The following is a 19003-nucleotide window of genomic DNA, read 5'->3' on the forward strand; positions in this document are numbered from 1 at the left end:
CAAGACTCCTCCCCTCACTTGGTCCTGCACAGACTGGGAGTCACACAGAGGCAGCGCAGCCCAGGTCCTTTCTGCTACAGATGCAGACCACGGAGCCCCTCACAGCAACGAGTTAGCGCCCCATGTATAGCCAGGCTCAGGGACCCAAGTCCCCAGAGTCCCAGGGAAGAACATGAGCTGCTGAGGGGGGCTGTTTACAAAAGGGCCCCCCGAAGGGTGGGGGGCGGAGACACACAGCAGAATTGCTGGCAAAGGTGCATACACTCAATTCAGTCTGTGTGCTGTGCTACCTAAACAGAAAAACCTTTCTGGATTGTTCCACCTTTCTAGATTGACCCCATCTGGTCCCTGAGGTGGCAAACCCTAATGGGGAAGAAACTGGAGGCAGCAAAACCTCACAGGAAAAGAAAGGGAGGGGGGAGGGTGGCACTGACTGAACTGCTGCAAGACAAGATGGGTCCCAGAACTGAAAAGTGTAAGGAAAAGGGGGTACTGGGTGAGGGAGAAAATTTAAACACATCATAAGATCTGGGGAGAAAATTCTGCACAAAAATAAACGGAACAGACCAAGAGTCCCAGAGAAGCAACATAGAAAAGGAAGCTTTCTCCTGAAGGTAAAACAATTGCACAAAAAGCGCAATCTTAAAAAAAGAAGAAAAATATGCAGGGCAAGAATCAGACGAAGAAAAGACAAGAAAATCTGATCAGCTAAATACAGGCTACTCTAAAGGTTCAGAATAAGTTGAACCATGCATCAAAGAAGAGACTCAACACAAAGCCAATCAACAATAAAACCCTAGACAAGAGGGAGAAACTGACCCTTGGAGTTAACACATCAAAATACTGAGATGCCCAGACAGCATCAAAAAATTAAAAGCCATAATAAGAAACAGGAAGATATGGCTCAGTCAAGAGAACAAATTAAAACTTCAGAAGAGACAAAGAATATGGAACAACTAATCAAAGAAGTTCAAAAGTCTCATATCAAGTTGGGGAGAAGAAGGAAAATATGGATATAAAGGATATTAAGAAAACAATATGTGAGTATAAAGAGGAATTTGAAAGCTTAAAAAGAAACATAACAGAAATTATTATAGAGATGAAAAACACAATAGTAGGGATTAAAAATACACTGCACTTATACAACAGTAGATTGGAATAGGCAGACGAAAGAATCAGTGAATTAGAAGACAGGTCAATCAAAATCATACAGTCAAACAAACAAATAGAGGAAACAAGAAAAAATCGAACAGTGTCTCAGGGATTTGAGTGACAGCATGAAGCGCACAAACATACACATCAGGGGGCCTGGAAGAAGAACAGAAGGTAAAATGGGCAGAAAGAATATTTAAGGAAATAATAGTTGAAAAATTCCCAACTCTTATGAAAGACATAAGTATACATGTCCAAGAAGTGCAATGTACTCCAATCGAATAAATCCTAACAGACCTACTCTGAGACACATACTAATCAGAATCTCAAATGCCGTAGATAATGAGAGAATTCTGAAAGCAGAAAGAGAAAATGACTCATCAATACAAGGGATACTCAGTGAATGCCAATTCTCATCAGGAACCAAAGAGGTGAGCAGGCAGTGGTATGATATATTTAATGTACTGAAAGAGAAAAACTACCAGCCCCAAATTCTTTATCTGGCAAAACTGTCCTTCAAAAACTCCTCACACAGTGCCTGGCTTCTAGGCCTGCTCCCTAGAGTAGTACATAGGAAGAATCTTCAGAGCTACACAATTAGCTCCAGTCATGCAGAGTCAAGGCCAAAATCTTTACAGTAGCCAGCTAGTTCCCCACAATGATAAGATTCACTTTAAAGTCAGTAGGTCTGTTTCTCAGTAGGATACATATGGGGGGGGGGGGGGGAGCAGGGAATATCCAAGGAATAGAAAATGGCAAAGTTCACAGGGGTATACATTTTAGGAAAAAAAATTGGGGAGACTATATCATTGAAGATCAGCACAAAGACATCTAAGAAATCATATGATGGAGAGACTGTGAAAGTTATGAAGGTAATCAATAAAGAAAAACCTTCAGCCAGATTCCAACTCTTAAGCTGCACAAGAAAACTGCTGTAGTGAAATCATAAGAATGCACTAAGTGCAGTGAAGTCTTCGTTATTCATCCCTTAAGGGCACATCAGATCTCACAATGGAAAAAAAACCATTTCAATGTCAGCATGTGCACATGCCTGCAGTTGTCCCTCATACCTAAAAACACATAGGAGAACTCACAGTGGGAAAAAATCCTGTGAATGTAAATTATGCGGGAAAACCTTTGCTCATTCTTATTCTTTCATTCAACATATAAGGACTGACAATGCAGAGGAAACTTATGAATGCAAGCAATGTGGGAAAGCCTTCAAAAAGTTCTCAGGTCAGATAAATATAATGTGCGGGACACTGATTACGTGCTTCGACTTGGCGGGCCTGGGCCAGGGGATCGGCCACCCCTGGGGAGGGTAGTGGGTACGGGTGAACAGCGCCCTTCACAGCCCCCCGGGCCTGGGAAAGTGAGGCCGGAGGCAGGCCCCATTTCCTCACCCAAAATACCATTGTTAGGGGAGGCTTGCCGGAGGGAACCGCCTTTTCCCCACCCCCTTATCTTGCCCGGACACTCCCCGTTGCCAGTGCAACTCCCATCACCACCGGTGCGCATACATTGTTGCCAGACACCGTTGCCAGAGCAACTCCCGCCCCTTTTCAAACAACCTCCGTGCTCTCTTAGAACCAATCCTAACCTCCGCACCCTCTCAGAACCAATCCTAGCCTTTATCCCCTCAGCATTGACGTGTAACAACCCCCGCCCTCTATGCCAGCCTATATAACCTGTGCTCACCCCTAATAATCTCTCTTGGCTTCTTCACCCTCAAAGAACCGTGTCCTGCCTGTTCCTTCTCGCCGCCCTCCACACCTTGCACGCCTCCGCCGGGGACCGGGCCCAGTCCCCCGCCTCGCCCTCGCCTCCGGGAAAGAGCCCTCGCCGCCGGTACCCTCCGAGCAACGCCGAGAGCCGAGGGTTCAGCAACCGGCCGCCCCCCCCCAGATAAATCAACTGCGACCGCAATAATGAAAGCGGGAAACCCTTCATTTCTCCCTCAACCTTTCAAAATCACATGGCAACACACTTCGGGGTGGAGAGAAACCCTGTGAATGTAAACTGTGTGATAAAACCTTTGCTCATCCTGTTCCCTCACTCTACATATTAGGATTCACAATGCAGAGAACACCTACAAATGTAAGCAATGTGAGAAAGCCTTCCATCAGTTCTCAAATCTTATTTGACATGGGAAAACTCATATGGGAAGGACACTATATAGATGTGAGTAATGTGGGACAGACCTCATCTATCTATCAATCTTTTCAAGACACTTCATAACACACTCTATGAATGTAAACAATGTGGGAAAACCATCAGTTATCCCTAAACCTTTCAAAGACATGAAAGGACTGTTAGAGAAAAACTCTATGAATGTAAGCAACGTGGAAAAGTCTCCATTTGGCCCACAACCTTCAAGAACCTGTGAGGATGTACACTGGAGAGAAACTCTATAAATGTGAAAATTTAGGGAAAGCATTCAGTTCTCCCAGATCCCATCAAGGTCACATGAGAACTCACACTGGAGATAAATCCCTATGAATGTAAGCAATGTGGGAAAGCCTTCAGTTGGTTGGTCTTCAGCCTTACAAAAACATGTAAGAATGCATCCTGGTGAGAAACTGCATAGATATAAGCAATATGGGGGAGCCTTCAGGTGGCCCTTATCCTTTTGAAATGATGTGAAATACACACTGGACAAAAACCCTACAAATATAAGGACTATGTGAAAGCCTACAGTTGTCAAGTCATCCCTGTAAAATCATGGAAACACAAACACTAGAGAGGAACGTAAGTAATGTGGGAAAGCCTCACATGTAAGGCTCTGGAAAATTCACATCAGCAGAGAAATTTTATCGTTATAAATTTGGGGACAAAATGAGGGAGAGTTTAAAATATTCACAGATAAACAGAAAGAAAGTTCATCAACAAAAGACTTAAACTACAAGAATGACTAAAGGGAGTTCTGCATGTTGAAAGGAAAAGACAGGAGAGAGTGGTTTGGGGTATGGTGAAGAAACGAAGATTTTCCGTAAAGGTAACTGAATGGGTAAATGCAAAAACCTACAGTATTCTATCCTCTATATACAACTCTACCCTGTAATTCGTATAAGAGAATACAATGGAACAAGGAAAAGGTAAATTTCCTGCTAATAGGCATGCAAAATATAAAGAGGTAATGTGGGACAAAAATAATATAAAGAGGGAAAACAGGATATTGGAGCAGAGAATGTGTATGCTATTGAAGGTAAGTTGGTATCTTTTCAAATTAGTAGGTTATAGATATAGGTTGTGTAATATAAATCCCAGGGTAACCACAAAAAAAAGTATTTTAAAAATATTCAGAAACAGAAATGAGGAGAGGATAAGATACATTAAAAAAAAAATCAACTACACAGAAAAGGAGATTGCAATAAAAGAAAAGAAAAAAAAAAGATATTACATATATAAACCAAAGGGCAAAATGGCTGAAATAAATAATGTCTTTTCAGTAATAACACTGAAAGTTAATTGATTAAACTCCCCAATTAAAAGACATAGATTGGCAAAATGGATAAAAAAGCATGACCCAACTATATGTTGTTTACAAGAGAATCTCCTTAGACCCAAAGACACAAGTAGATTGGAAGTGAAAGGATGGCAAAAGATATTCCATATAAATAACCAAAAAAGAGCTGGGGTAGTATTCTAATATTGGACAACATAAATTTTAAGTCAAAAGATGTTGTAAGAGATAAAGAAGGACACTATATATTAATAGAAAGGTCAATCCACCAAAAGGAAATAACAATCATACATTTTTATGCACCTAACCACAGTGCCCCAAAATGCATGAGGCAAACACTGGCAAAACTGAAGGGAGAAATAGATACCTGTACAGTAATAGTTTGAGACTTCAGTACACCACTCTCATCAACAGATAGAACATCTAGACAGAAGAGTGATAAGGAAAAAGAACACTTGAAAAATATGGTAAAGAAAGTAGACCTCACAAATATATACAGACAACTGCACCCCAAAACAGTAGGATATATGTAGTTCTCAAGTAGACATGGATTGTTCTCTAAGATAGATATGTTGGGTCACAAAACAAGTCTCAATAAATTTTAAAAGACTGAAATTATACAAAGCATCTTCTCTGATCATAATGGAATAAAGCTGGAAATCAATAACAGACAAAGAACCGGGAAACCCACAAATATATAGAAGTTAAATAACACATTTTAAACAACCAACAGGTCAAAGAAGAACTTGCAAGGGAAACCAGGAAATACCTTGAGATGAATGAAAACATGAACATAACGTATCAAAACTTATGGGATGCATCAAAGGCACTGCTGAGAGGGAAATTAATAGCCCTAAATGCTTGCATTAAAAAAGAAGAAAGAACTAAAAACAAAGACCTAACTGCACACCTGGAGAAACTACAAAAACAAACAAACAAACAAACAAAACAAAACAGCAAACTAAGCCCAAAGCAAACAGGAGGAAAGAAATAACAAAGACCAGAGCAGAAATAAATGAAATAGAAAATTTAAAAAAAACTGTAGAGCAATAACCAAACCAAAAGTTGGTTCTTTGAAAAGATCAATAAAATTGACAAAGCCTTAGCTAGACTGACAAAGAAGAAAGTGAGAAGGTGTAAATAAACAGAATCAGAAATGAGATAGGCCACCATCTCCAGTCAATGGTGGCCAGAACTGGGTGATCCCAGCAGCTAGGTGGTTATTTAACTCCTGGTTGGGAGTGTTGAGCTCCTGGCTCCTGTGCTGGCACTGCTGCAGGGCCTGCGGCTTGGCCTCCAGCACCTGGGCCAGGTGGCCACTATCAGGCTTTTTTCTTTAGATTATGTGCTTACTGCTTTTTTTTAACGTTTTGCTTTTAGATATTAATAAAGGGAGGTAAATAATGGCAGGCAGGCAGGAAGAAAGGAAGGAAGGAAAACAGCAGGGCATTACTACTGATCCCACAGAAATAAAAAGTATCCTAAGAGGATACTATAAACAATTGTATGCCAACAAATTTGGACAACCTAGATGAAATGGACAAATTCCTAGAAACCCACAACTGCACTGACTCTGGAAGAAACAGAAGACCTCTACAGACCAATTACAAGTAACGAGATTGAAGCAATCATCAAAAACCTCCCAAAAAAGAAACGCCCAGGACCAGATGGTTTCACAAGAGAATTCTACCAAAACTTCCAAGAAGAATTAATACCAACACTGCTCAAACTCTTCCAAAAAACTAAAGAGGAAAGAACACTACATAAATCATTCTATTAGGCCAACATCACCCTAAAACCACAGCCAGATAAAGATACTACAAGAAAAGAAAATTACAGACCAATTTCTCTTATGAATATACATACAAAAATCCTCAACAAAATATTTGCAAATTGAATCTAACAGCACACTAAAAGAATTAATGCACCACGAGTAAGTGGGTTTTATTTCAACTATGCAAGGGTGGCTCAACATAAGAAAATTAATGTACTGCACATTAACAAAATGAGGGTAAAAAGCCACATGATCATCTCAATCAATCCAGAAAAGGAATTTGATCAAATCCAGGATCCTTTCTTCATAAAAACACTTAGAAAAATAGGAATACAAGGAAACTTCCTCAACATGATAAAGGGCATAAATGAAAAACCCACAGCTAACATCATACTCATGAGGAAAGACTGAGAGCTTTCCCTCTAAGATGTTAACAAGACAAGTATGTCCTCTGTCACCATGGTTATTCAAAACTGGACTGTAAGCTCTGGCCAGAGCAGTCAGGCAAGAAAAAGAAATAAAAGGCATCCAAGTTGGAAAGGAAAAAGTAGAACTTTTACTATTTGGACATGGACATGTTCTCATATGGAGAAAGTCCCAAAAAATCTACAACAAAGCTTCTAGAGCCAGTAAATGAATTCAGCAAAGTAGCAAGGTACAAGATCAACATGCAAAAATCAAGTGTTTCTACTCAGAGCTAGAGCTCGACAGATATGAATGTCAGTATTAGCACACAGCACAGCAACTGTTAAAAAAAAAGAAAAAAAAAAGTCTGCAGAAGAACCCAGATTTCAATTAGTGATATGAATGAAGCAGATCTGGTTAAGACTAGGGCAAATTGGGCCAAAGGGTAAAGGTTGAAACTGACTGTGTTTTAAAACTTCAACTTCCATGTGAGACCAAGGGAAGAGATGTCTATTTGATGCAGGATCTATATTTTCTAAACAGTATAACTCTACAGTCAGTTTGTTTAAACACCACAATTACATGGAACTTAGAATAGGAAGTAAGATATGGTAAGTTAGTATAGGTTAGAGGGAAATAGTGACACATCCCAAAGAAATTTGGGCAGAGAATAAAAATATATTTACAGGGTCCCCCTGAGGAACTGGGGGAAAATGCAGAAGTATTGGACTTCCTCACCTGGACTGACGCTGGTGTTGTCACAAACATTAGGACTTGTGGTTTGATGTGCCGAGCCCTCTATCATGGGACCTGCCCTTATGAGGCTCGTTACTGCAAAGGAGAAGCTAAACTTGCATATAATTGTGCCTAAGAGCCTCTCCCTGAGTACTTCTTTGTTGCTCAGATGTGGCCCTCTCTCTCTAATTTAGCCACCTTGGCAGGGGATCTCACTGCCCTCCCTGCTACGTGGGACCCGACTCCCAGGGGTGTAAATCGCCCTGGCAACACAGGATATGACTCCCAGGTATGAATCTGGACCCAGCATCGTGGGATTGAGAACATCTTTTTGACCAAAAGGTGGATGCGAAATGAAATGAAATAAAGTTTCAGTGGCTGAGAGATTTCAAATGGAGTCAAGAGGTCACTCTGGTGGACATTCTTATGCACTATATAGATAATACCTCTTAGGTTTTAATGTATTGGAATAGCTAAAAGTAAATATCTGAAACTATCAAACTCCAACCCAGTAGTCTGGACTCCTGAAGATGATTGTATAACAATTTAGATTACAAGGGGTGATAGTGTGATTGTGAAAATCTTGTGGATCACACTCCCTTTATCTAGTGTATGGATGGACGAGTAGAAAAACAGGGACAAAAACTAAATGAAAAATAGGGTGGGATGAGGGGGATGATTTGGGTGTTCTTTTTTACTTTTAGTTTTTATTCTTATTCTGATTCTTTCTGGTGTAAGGAAAACGTTCAAAAATAGACTGGGGTGATGAACGCATAACTATATGATGGTACTGTGAACAGCTGATTGTCCACCATGGATAATTGTATGGTATGTGAATATATTTCAATAAAACTGAATTTAATTAAAAAATCAAACGTTTCTATATACTAGTAATGAGCAATCTGAGGATGAAATCAAGAAAAAAATTCCATTTACAATAGGAATTAAGTACCTAGGAATAAATTTAACCAAGGATTTAAAGAACTTATACATGGAAAAACTACAAAACTTTGCTAAAAGAAATCAAAGACCTAAATAAATGGAAGGACATTCCATCCTCATGGATTGGAAGACTAGATAGTTAAGATATCAATTCTACCCAAAATGATTTACTGATTCAATGCAATTACAATCAAAATTCTAACACCCTACTTTGCAGAAATGGAAATGCCAATTATCAAATTTATTTGGAAGGGTAGGGGGCCCCAAATATCCAAAAACATCTTGAGAAAGAAGAACCAAGTTGGAGGACTCACACTTCCTGAATTTAAAGCTTATTACAAAGCTACAGTGGTCAAAACAGCAAGGCACTGGCACAAGGACTGACATATAAACAATGGAATCAAACTGAGTGTTCAAAAATAGACCCTCACATCTATGGCCAAACGATTTGACAAGGCTGCTAAGTCCACTCAATTGGGAAAGAATAATCTCTTCAACAAATGGTGCTGGGAGAACTGGATGTCCATATGCAAAAGAATGAAGGAGGACCCCTATCTCACACCATATACAAAAATTAACTCAAAATAGATTAAAACCTAAATATAAGAATCAGGACTATAAAACTCTTAGAATAAAATATAGTGAAGCATTTTCAGGACAAACAACCCACTTTAAAAATGGGCCGAAGACTTGAATAGACATTTCTCCAAAGAAGATATACAAATGGCCAAAAAGCACAAGAAAAGATGCTTAACATCATTAGTCTTTAGGGAAATGCAAATCAAAAACCACAAGGAGATATTACCTCATACCCACTATAATGACTACTACTTAAAAAACAGAAAATGACAAGTGTTGGAGAGGATGCGGAGAAATAGGAACACTCATTCATTGCTGATGACAATGTAAAATGGTGTAGCCATTGTGGAAGACAGTTTGGCATTTCCTCAGAAAGCTAAGTATAGAATTGTCATATGATCCAGCAATCACTCTACTAGATATATATCAAATGAATTGAAAGCAGGGACTTGAACAGATATTTGCACACTGATGTTCATAGAGGCATTATTCACAACTGCCAAAAGATGGAAACAACCCAAGGGTCCATCTACCAATGAACACATAAACAAATTATAGTATATACATATGGTGGAATATTATTTAGCCATAAAAAGGAATGGAGTTCTGATACACAAGACAACAGGGATGAACCCTGAAAACATTATGTTGAGTGAAATATGCCAGACCCAAAGGAACAAATACGGTATGACACAAAATAATTAGCATAAGGAAACTCATAGAATTAGGATCTAGAATATAGATTACCAGTGGCTGGGTTGGGGGTAGGGAATGGGGATTTAATACTTAATTTGTACAGAATTTCTATTTGGGTTGATCGTAAAATTCTGGAAAAGGATGGTGGTGACAGTAGCACAACATTGCAAGTGTAGTTAGCAATATCAATTTACATATGTGAATGAAGTTAAAAGAGGAAATTTTAGGTCATGTGTATGTTGCTAGAATAAAAAATTTAAAAATTTAAAAAAAGAAAACAAGAAAATTAAAAGTCCTTAATCTCATTTTGTTCATTATAGAGAGAAGCCAAAAAAGAGAGTTTAGCAGGCCAGTCCTTCACTTCCTCAATGCGAGAGCCAACCCGCTCGCCTATGACTGTCACAGCAGGAAGCGGGATATTGGAATATGAACCTCTGGTTCCTCTGGCTAACAGAATCCCAATGCTAGAAATAAGTTACAAATCTTTGTTTTAGTAATTATCTCTCCTATTTTCTTTCCTCCCTCCACTTAGGCATACTCTTGAGAGTTTCATGGAAAGTTTTCCTAAATTATAACAAACAGCAAATAGGAAAGTGAACTATGTTCTTAGAAACCACATCACTTGGAACTCTGTACAAATAAATCAACTACCATTTGCTCCTCCCTTGCTAACACTAATACAAAGCTGCTTTACAATACCAATGGAAACGTTTTGGGGGAAATATTTTCTTTTGTACAGTTTTATTGAAATATAATTTACAGACCATAAAATTCACCTGTTTGAAGGTTAAGTAAGTTTTTAAATGAGGTAAACAATGGTTTGGCATACAAATCTAAAAGATTCACAGATCAAAAATTAAAATTTTTGACAGAGCAGGAGAGAATGTGGGGAGAGGATGGGAAATAACAGTAAGAAAGGCATTTTACAAACACTTCCAGATTCACACTTTTGCCATATTTTTTAAATGCCAAAATTTGAACTATGCAAGTGTAGCTGCTACTATATTTTGCAATTACCACCCTCTTGCACTCCTCTTCAAATATATACATACTCAATTATGAGTATATCCTCTTCCGAAGCAGGGAAAAAAAGTGAAAATTTTTAAAAATAAAAATATTTGTGACAAGAAAACGGTCAGAGCAATTATTACAATATTATGTAACAGCTCCAAGTAGCTGTTCTTTAAAAACAGTTGGCCGGGCAATAGTTCCTTTAGTTCAGCACACGTATCAAAAAAGAAAAAAAAAATTAGGAGAAGGAGCTAGGACCCATACATCAGGCCACAGAAACAAAGCCCAAGCCACAGAACAGGCAGGGGGGCTCACACACACTTAGATGCAATTGCAGCCGCGTGACGCAGCCCTCATGGAGCTGATGTCAGAGGGAAACCGGGCCTAAGTGACTCAATGAGAAGATTCACTAAACGCTGTCTCGGCTTCCCCGCCAGGCTTACCCATTGTCCCCTGTGGACACCACTGGTGGGAATGTAAAATGGTGCAGATTCTGGAAAACAGTTTGGTGGTTCCTCAGAAAATAAAACACAGAATTTCCATTTGAACCAGCAATCCTACTACTAGGTACATACCAAAGAACCGAAAGCAGGCACCTGCAGGTATTTGCCCACCAGTGTCCATCACAGCATTATTCACAACTGCCAAGCAACGCAAGTGTCCATCCACAGATGAATGGATAGACAAAATGTGGTCTATACATGCAGTGGAATACCATTCTGCTGTAAAAAGAAGTGAAGTGCTGGCACATGCTACAACATGGATGAACCTTAAAGACATCACATTAGGGGAAATAAGCCAGACACAAATATTGTATGATTTCTCTTACATGAAATACTTAGAATCAGCACATTCAGAGACGGAAAGCGGAACAGTGGTTACCAGGGGAGGGAGGAGAGGGGGAATGGGGAGTTACTGCCAAGAATATGAGTTTTGGTTTGGGATGATGAAAGCAGTCTGGAAATAGTGGGGAAAGTTACGTAGTGTTAACAGTGTACACAATGTCAGAGAACTGTCCACTTAAAATAGTGAAAATGATTTTATGTTATGTATATTTAACCACGCAAAAATAAATAAATTAATTTTTAAATAAAAAATGATAGCACCAAACGCTGTTTCTTCATAACTCACAGGAGTAAGATGCACTCATGGGTCCCCTAGGCCTCCTCCAGGTTAGAGTACCCCCTCATCCCACTGCTGAGAGCCCCTGATGGCCACCACCGTCCACTGAGAAATCCACACCCCGAGTGGGCCCGGACCCTGGACCTGCCTGGTCTCGCTCAGGGCTGTCGCCACCCCACCGGCATTCTCTTCCAATGCACACCCGCCACACGCACATGCACACTTTTCCCTCAGGCCAAACCAAACTGCTTAGCGAGCCCCAAATGGAGCAGTTTCTCAGCCCTTGTACCTCTGCACAGAATTAGGAGAACTGGACACTGCTCCGCTGTCCCAGGTCATGCCCACGGGTCCCTCAGGACTAGCTCGGACAGGCACCCCCTCCTCAGGGGGCTTCTCTGGGCCAACCAGTCTGCGATGGAGGCTGGACTGGGGACCCCATGTCCCTCTGGGGTCCCCATGGCCCTCTCAGCCCGTCCCGTCAGGGTGTCCACCACGCCCTGGGCCGAGCCCCTGGCCCTCCTCACACCCTCACTGGCAGGTGATGGCCTAGGTGAATGTCTGCCGACTGCGCAGACTGCGAGCTCGCGTGAACTGTGATTTCCCGAGTCAGTGCCCCCTGAGGTTTGCACCCTTCCCTGTCCTTCCGGAGGGCAGCACTGGCCTGCAGGGTGTTTCACGAGCCTCTGCTTCGTGTTTATGATCGTGTCTCAAGGTTCATTTCAGTAGATTGCTTGACATTTAGGTCTAATTTTTACCTGGAAAACAACTGCAATGTCACTCCCAGGCCGCCCCACAGAAGGCTGTCACCTGGCAAACGTTGCAGCTGCCGCCCTTCAGAGCTGCCCCGGCACTGAGAGCATCCGGAGTGCCCTCCAGGCGCAGCCCTGCCAGGCCTGGGAAGACAAGACATGAAGGGCACGAGTCTCAGCCACACCTGCACCTGCTCCTGTGCCCAGCCCCTTTCCTGGCCACAGGCCGAGGTTCCCTTTGGGGATCTCACCTCATTCTCAACTCCCAGGAAAGCAGGTGTCAGGCCTGAACTAGTAAGACTCCCAGGTGGTCCAAGGACAGACTCACACTCCAGAGAAACCAGTCGCATGAGCAAGAGGGCCCTGGCTTTCCCCGGGATCGAGGGGTTGCTGCCTCCGCCTCAATGGGTTTGGCTCTGGAGGACAGAAGCCAGAGGAGAGCACATGTGAAAGTGTGCCTCGGCCAGAAGAAACAAAGCTGAGACAACAGAGAGGAAAACTGGTTCCTACAGACATGATTTGAGCCCCTTCCTCAAGCCACCTACACATGGACTTGGTGAGTACAGCAGTCAATAATTACAACTTCTGCATGAACCAGTTTGGTTTGAGTTTTCTATCACTGGCAAATAGCAGTTCCAACAGGCGTTCGTGTGACCACACCTAACACACGCGACCCTCTGTGCAGCTGCACCCAAACCCCAGCAGGGCAAGCCCGCCGCCGAGCGCCGGAGCCCCGAGAACTGACGGGGCGCCTGCAGAGAGAAGGCCTCCTCTCCATCAGACCCTCCCCTAGAGTCCTCACTGAAGCAAGGGGCAGCAGCCCCCACCTGGAGAGCAAGGACTGCCTCGGGGGCTCCCCGACCCCTCCTCCTCCACGGGGACACTAAAAACCCCAAAGAGCTGGGCGCTACTGGCAAACGGGGTCACCAGTGTCTTTTAGGAACGCATGATGTTTTCGGAAGTGCAGACTTATCAATTTCCACAAAATTCAACTCCTGAAAATAAACAGTTAAAATTAAAATTCAAAGACAGGCATTTCAAACAGAATTTTAAATGATCAATAGTCATACAGAAGGATGCACACGGGGTACTGTGAAGTCACCACAAATGACAGAAACCCCCTCAATTATGTACCTATCAGACGGGCAAACACTTAATAAGCTGCACACTCTCTAGCACCGTCAGGCGTTTGAGAAAACGTGCCCTTCCGCACAGCGGCTGTGGTTTAAGCAACGGAGCCCTCCTGGTAGTCAACCGGGTTAGTCCATTTCTGGAAATTCACACTAAGGAAATATTTGGAGAAATATTTTAAAATGTAAATGTGAGACTACATACATGCATAAGAATAGACACGTTATAATGATAATAATCTATATTTCCTGACAGAAATGAGATCCATATTGTTGAGTACAAAAAGCAAGTTATAAAAAATATACTGTTGAATAATAATCTAAGATTCTAACAGTATATATGAATGTATATGTATACACAGGAAAAGAAACAGCAAATGACAACATAGGCTATCTCTTGATGATAGAATTTGGGAGTAATTCTTACTTTTTCCTTTAAATTTTTTTGTATTGTTTGATTTCTTTTTTCTTTCTTTTTACACAGAGAATGTACTACTTTTATAATTGGTTAAAGGCTAACAAACAAAAAACTATTTTTCTCTGGAAGCAAAAAATTTCAATACTTCTCTTAGATGTGACCCTGAGAAATAAAAATAAGAAAGTATCAAGTCTACACAAGAAAGGTTTGTTTATATTCTCAACACATGCCAATGGGGCTGTGACCATAGGTTCTCACGCTCACACACACACACTCACACACTAACATACACAGCCACACATAGAGCAAACAGCTATGTCTCACTGCATTATTTTATCCCACAAACTCAACAAGAGTCAAAAGAAAAATCAAAACTTAAACTACATTGTAGTAGTCTTTTAGAGATCAACAATTAACTAACATGACCAAAAATGGAATGCATTGAAAACTACCTATTTATATACTTACAGAATAAAAGGATACAAATCTGTCTTCTCCATTTTCCCCATGAAGCTTTAGGTCTCTGTTTTAAGGACACTGCTGTGTTTAAAGGCACACTTATTTATATAGTTAAGAAATGACTGGTATAAACCCAGGTGATTCAGCTGCTTTGAATGAACAAGTGTTATGAATGGTTTATCACTATAAAATGTTTAAATGTGGGTAATCCTTTCTCATAATTTAAAGGTGATAATTCCTGACATATTCATGGAAAAGTCAAGAAATAAAGCATTAGTTATCTGTATCTAGTTAACTGTGAATGGAAAAAAAGATGTAAAAAATGTAAATGTTAAACTACAATTTATAAATTGTAAGAGGGAAAAAATGTAATTATTATATCACTCATTAAGTTCCCCAAAATTAAACTAAAAAATCCTCTCTAAATTTGTCCTGCCATTTGGAGACCCTCTTTGCTTTAGCTTATTCTTTAGGTCGAAAAATGTGTATGTTTCATCACTGTTGACCTCACAGAGTTTCCAACCCCACCCTGGCACGACTAGAGGAAGGGCTGAGGTTTACAGAGCTGCAGGAGGCTGGAAAATACCGGCTGGGCAGCACAGCTCGGAGGAAAATGAACTTCAGTTGCTTGATTCCAAAAACATTTTCTTCTCCTACAGCTCCTCATGACTCTACAATTCTCTGCAAACCTTTTTCCACCCGGCTGCGCAGCACACCACAGCATCAGCTCTGCGGCTGTCTTTCTATCACAGCTGGCAGGGGCATGGCCTTGCACACTCTGCATTCAACGTGCCTGGTGTGCACAGGGGGACTCGTGTCCCGAGGAAGACAGATTCAGGCCCTCTCTCTCTCTGTCTCCCCCCACCCCTCTCTTCCCCTTCCTCTCCCTGTCCTTCTCCCTCTCTCCCCCCACTTCCCTCCCTCTCTCCCTCCCCGTGTCTCTCTTCCTCTCCCCTCTCTCTCCCTCCTCCTTGCGCCCTCCCTTCCCCCTCCCATTCCCAGCAGGGTGACTTAGGTCACTCAGGTCACCTCTGTAGGCCTTATCGTCCTCATCTCTAAAGCAGGGGTGACCAGGTGCCCTTGTCATATGGTTTCTGAGGATTCAGTGTGCTAATACCTATGAAGCTCTTAGATTGGTGCCAACCTAAATAATCCCTGAAAACATGTCCACTATTACTATTATCAAAAGTGCAAAGACTTTAAAATGAGAATATCAAATGCCAGGAAGGACAATGAGGGGCAGCTCTCAGCAGGAGCGCCAGCCCAGGGCACCACCCGCTATCTCGGGGTAGAAGGGAAGCACGCATCCAAAGCCTTAGAAATGACTACACTCGGGCACACCCCTAAGGTGTGGTAGGCACACCCCAACCCCGAAGGGTGACCTCATGGGCGTGGTGACATCTGACCCCAGCTGCAGGGCAATTTGTGCCCTGGCCGCCCAGTCACACCAGACTCCGCAGGCCCCCATGAGCCACCCTCAATGCAGACAGCAGCCCCAAGCTCGGGGGTTCCCAGGCCGGCCCCGCTTCCCACCAACTGGCTACAAACTCAGGGACTCCCACCACCCCCACAGAACAACTCACAGGACTCAGGAACGCGCTATGTCCACGACTGTAATTTTATTACATCAAAAAGGATAAAAATCAAAAGAAGCCAGATGATGAGGTGCTGGGGCGAGGGCCTTGGAGGGTCTCAGGCACAAAGCTTCCAGGACTCTCCCCACAGAGTCAGGGCACGACCCTCCCGGCACAGCGACATGTCTAGTCAATCCTGGAAGCCCTGAGCTACAGCACCCTGAGCTTCCCCGGTCTCGTTGCAGGGTGACTGGTGGAACTGATCACCACGTGGCTCACCTCAACCTGCAGCCCCTCCCCTCCCAGAGGTCGGGAGGTCAGGCCAGCAGGACCTGGCTCAAAGCTGTACCCCCTGATCACAGGTAGTCCTCCTGGTGTGCCCCCCACTCCCACGTTCCCCGAGGCCTCCTTAGCCTAAACCACCAGGTGTGCCCCGGTACCAAACGGCCCTCCTGTCCCTGGAAATCCCAGAGATACGGAGGTCAGCCCCCAGGAGCCCCGGCCAAGACCAGACCTCGTTCAGGAGGCCACGTTCGCTGCTGTGCACAGGGCAGCAGGGACCCCACAGATGGGGCGGGATGGAAGAGATTATCCTGGATTTTCCAGGGGGCCCGATGTCATCACAAGAGGGAGGGATGAGGTTCAGTCACAGAAGATGTGATGACAGAAGCAGTCATGAGCCAAGGAACACAGGGCTCTGACCTCCAGGGCTGTAAGAAAATGACTTGTATTGTTTTAAGTCACTAAGTTTGTAGTTATTTATCATAGCAGTCATAGGAAACTAATGCACAAGGTGATAATTAGAGATGAAGTGAAAAATGTATATCTAAGATAAATTATGCCATTTATTTATAATAGAGAGAAATTATAAACAATCTAAACATCCAAAATTGGTGATTAGTTTGAACAAGTATGATAGCACTTCCATAAAATGAAATACCAACCAATCTTTAAAAACCAAGATTACAAATACATTTAAGGGCAAGGGAAAATATTCAAGATATTCCAAATGAAAAAGAAAGCTGTAATTTATTTTATTTTTTAAACTTTATCAAAAAATTAAAAAAAAAAAACATTTCAAACAAAACCTAAAGAGATGGTTATAAGTTAATAAAAACTGATCTCTAGATTTAATACAATTCCCAACAAAAATCCAATAATCTACTTTGCAGACTTGGAAAAGCTAGTCATCAAATTTATTTAGAAGGGAAAGATGTCTCAAATTGTTAAAAATATTCTAAAAAAGAAAACTGAAGTGGGAGACTTACACTGCCTGACTTTGAAGCCTCCTATAAAATCACAGTAGTCAAAACAGCATGGTATCAGCACAAACATAGATATGTCGATCAACAGAATTGAATTGAGAATTCGGAAATAGACCCCCAGATCTATCATTGACTGATTTTTTTATAAGGCCCCAAAAAACACTGAATTGGGACATAACAGCCTCTTCAATAAATAGGGCTTGGAGAATTGGATATCTATAACTAAAAGAATGAAAGAGGACCCCTACCTTACATCCTGTACAAAAATTAACTCAAAGTGGATCAAAGACCTCAATATAAGAGACACCACCATAAAACTCCTAGAAGATAATGTAGGGAAACATTTTCAAGACCTAGTATTAGGAGGTCATTTCTTAGACCTTATACCCAAAGCACAAGCAACAAAAGAAAAAATAGATAAACGGGAACTCCTCCAAATTAAAAGCTTCTGTACCTCAAAGGAATTTGTCAGAAAGGTAAAGAGACGGCCAACTCAACAGGAGAAAATATTTGGAAACCATGTATCTGACAAGAGATTGATATCTTGAATATATATGAAGAAATTTTACAATTCAATGACAGTAGTAGAAATAGTCCAACTATAAAATGGGCAAAAGATATGAAGAGACATTTCTCTGAAGAGGAAATACAAATGGCTAAAACACACATGAAAAAATGCAAATCAAGACCACAATGAGGTACCATCTCACACCAAGAAGAATGGCTGCCATTAAGCAAACACGAAGCTACAGATGCTGGAGAGGATGTGGAGAAACTGGAACCCTTATTCACTGCTGGTGGTGCTGTATAATGGTTCAGCTACTCTGGAAGACAGTTTGGCGGTTCATCAGAAAACTAGGTATTAAGTTACCCTACGATACAGCAATTTCACTTCTCGGTATTTACCCAGAGGACCTTAAAGAAGTGACACGAATAGATATTTGCACACGGATGTTCACAGTGGCATTGTTCACAATTGCCAAGAGATGGAAACAAGCTAAAGTCCTACATCAAATGAGTGGATAAACTGTGGTCCATACATATAATGGAATACTAGGCAGCAGAGAGAAGGAACAAGGTGGTGAAGCATATGACAACATGGATGAACCTTGAGGACATAATGTTGAGTGTAATAAGTCAGATACAAAAGGAGAGAGACTGTATGTTACCACAAATGTGAACTTTGTGAAAAACATAAAACAAGTGTCTTCTATTGTACAATATAGGGAACCTGGAGATAGACAGCAACTAGTGAAGGGGGAACGATAATCTAATAAGAACAGATAAGATATTGAGGGTAATCTTAATGATACGGGAATGCTTAACTATGGATCGTTAATTTTCTGGGGGTACGGTAGAAGCATACTGGAAGCAATGTAGTTATTTTAGGACATTTGTTTTTCTTATTCCTTTGTTTTGCTGTTTTGTTTCACATTTTAATGTTCAAGGACAAGGCTGAATAAAGATTGAAAAAATAAAATCTAAACCCTCAGCAGTGTTTATTCCGGCACCAGCTCTATTCAAATGCT

General features: G+C 41.6%; 1 protein-coding gene across 5 annotated transcripts in view; it reads right to left on the bottom strand.

Moving 5' to 3' along the window:
* The window catches only part of TRDMT1 (tRNA aspartic acid methyltransferase 1), a 56081-nt gene that overhangs the window by 24882 nt on the left and 12196 nt on the right, over positions 1-19003 (bottom strand). Inside the window, exons 1-2 of one of the 5 annotated variants that reach the window (XM_037837654.1) lie at positions 12880-13167; positions 12635-12772 (exon numbers count right to left, since the gene is read on the bottom strand). The exons of 3 other annotated variants lie outside the window; for them this stretch is intronic. The gene's annotated coding sequence lies outside the window, so the exon portion shown is untranslated. Of the gene's footprint in view, positions 1-12634; positions 12773-12879; positions 13168-13762; positions 13874-19003 lie in introns of those variants that run through there. One more of the 5 variants, XM_037837656.1, reaches the window with a different exon arrangement.

The sequence above is a fragment of the Choloepus didactylus genome, chromosome 5, assembly GCF_015220235.1.
Source record: "Choloepus didactylus isolate mChoDid1 chromosome 5, mChoDid1.pri, whole genome shotgun sequence".
Classification (NCBI taxonomy): Eukaryota; Metazoa; Chordata; class Mammalia; order Pilosa; family Megalonychidae; genus Choloepus; species Choloepus didactylus.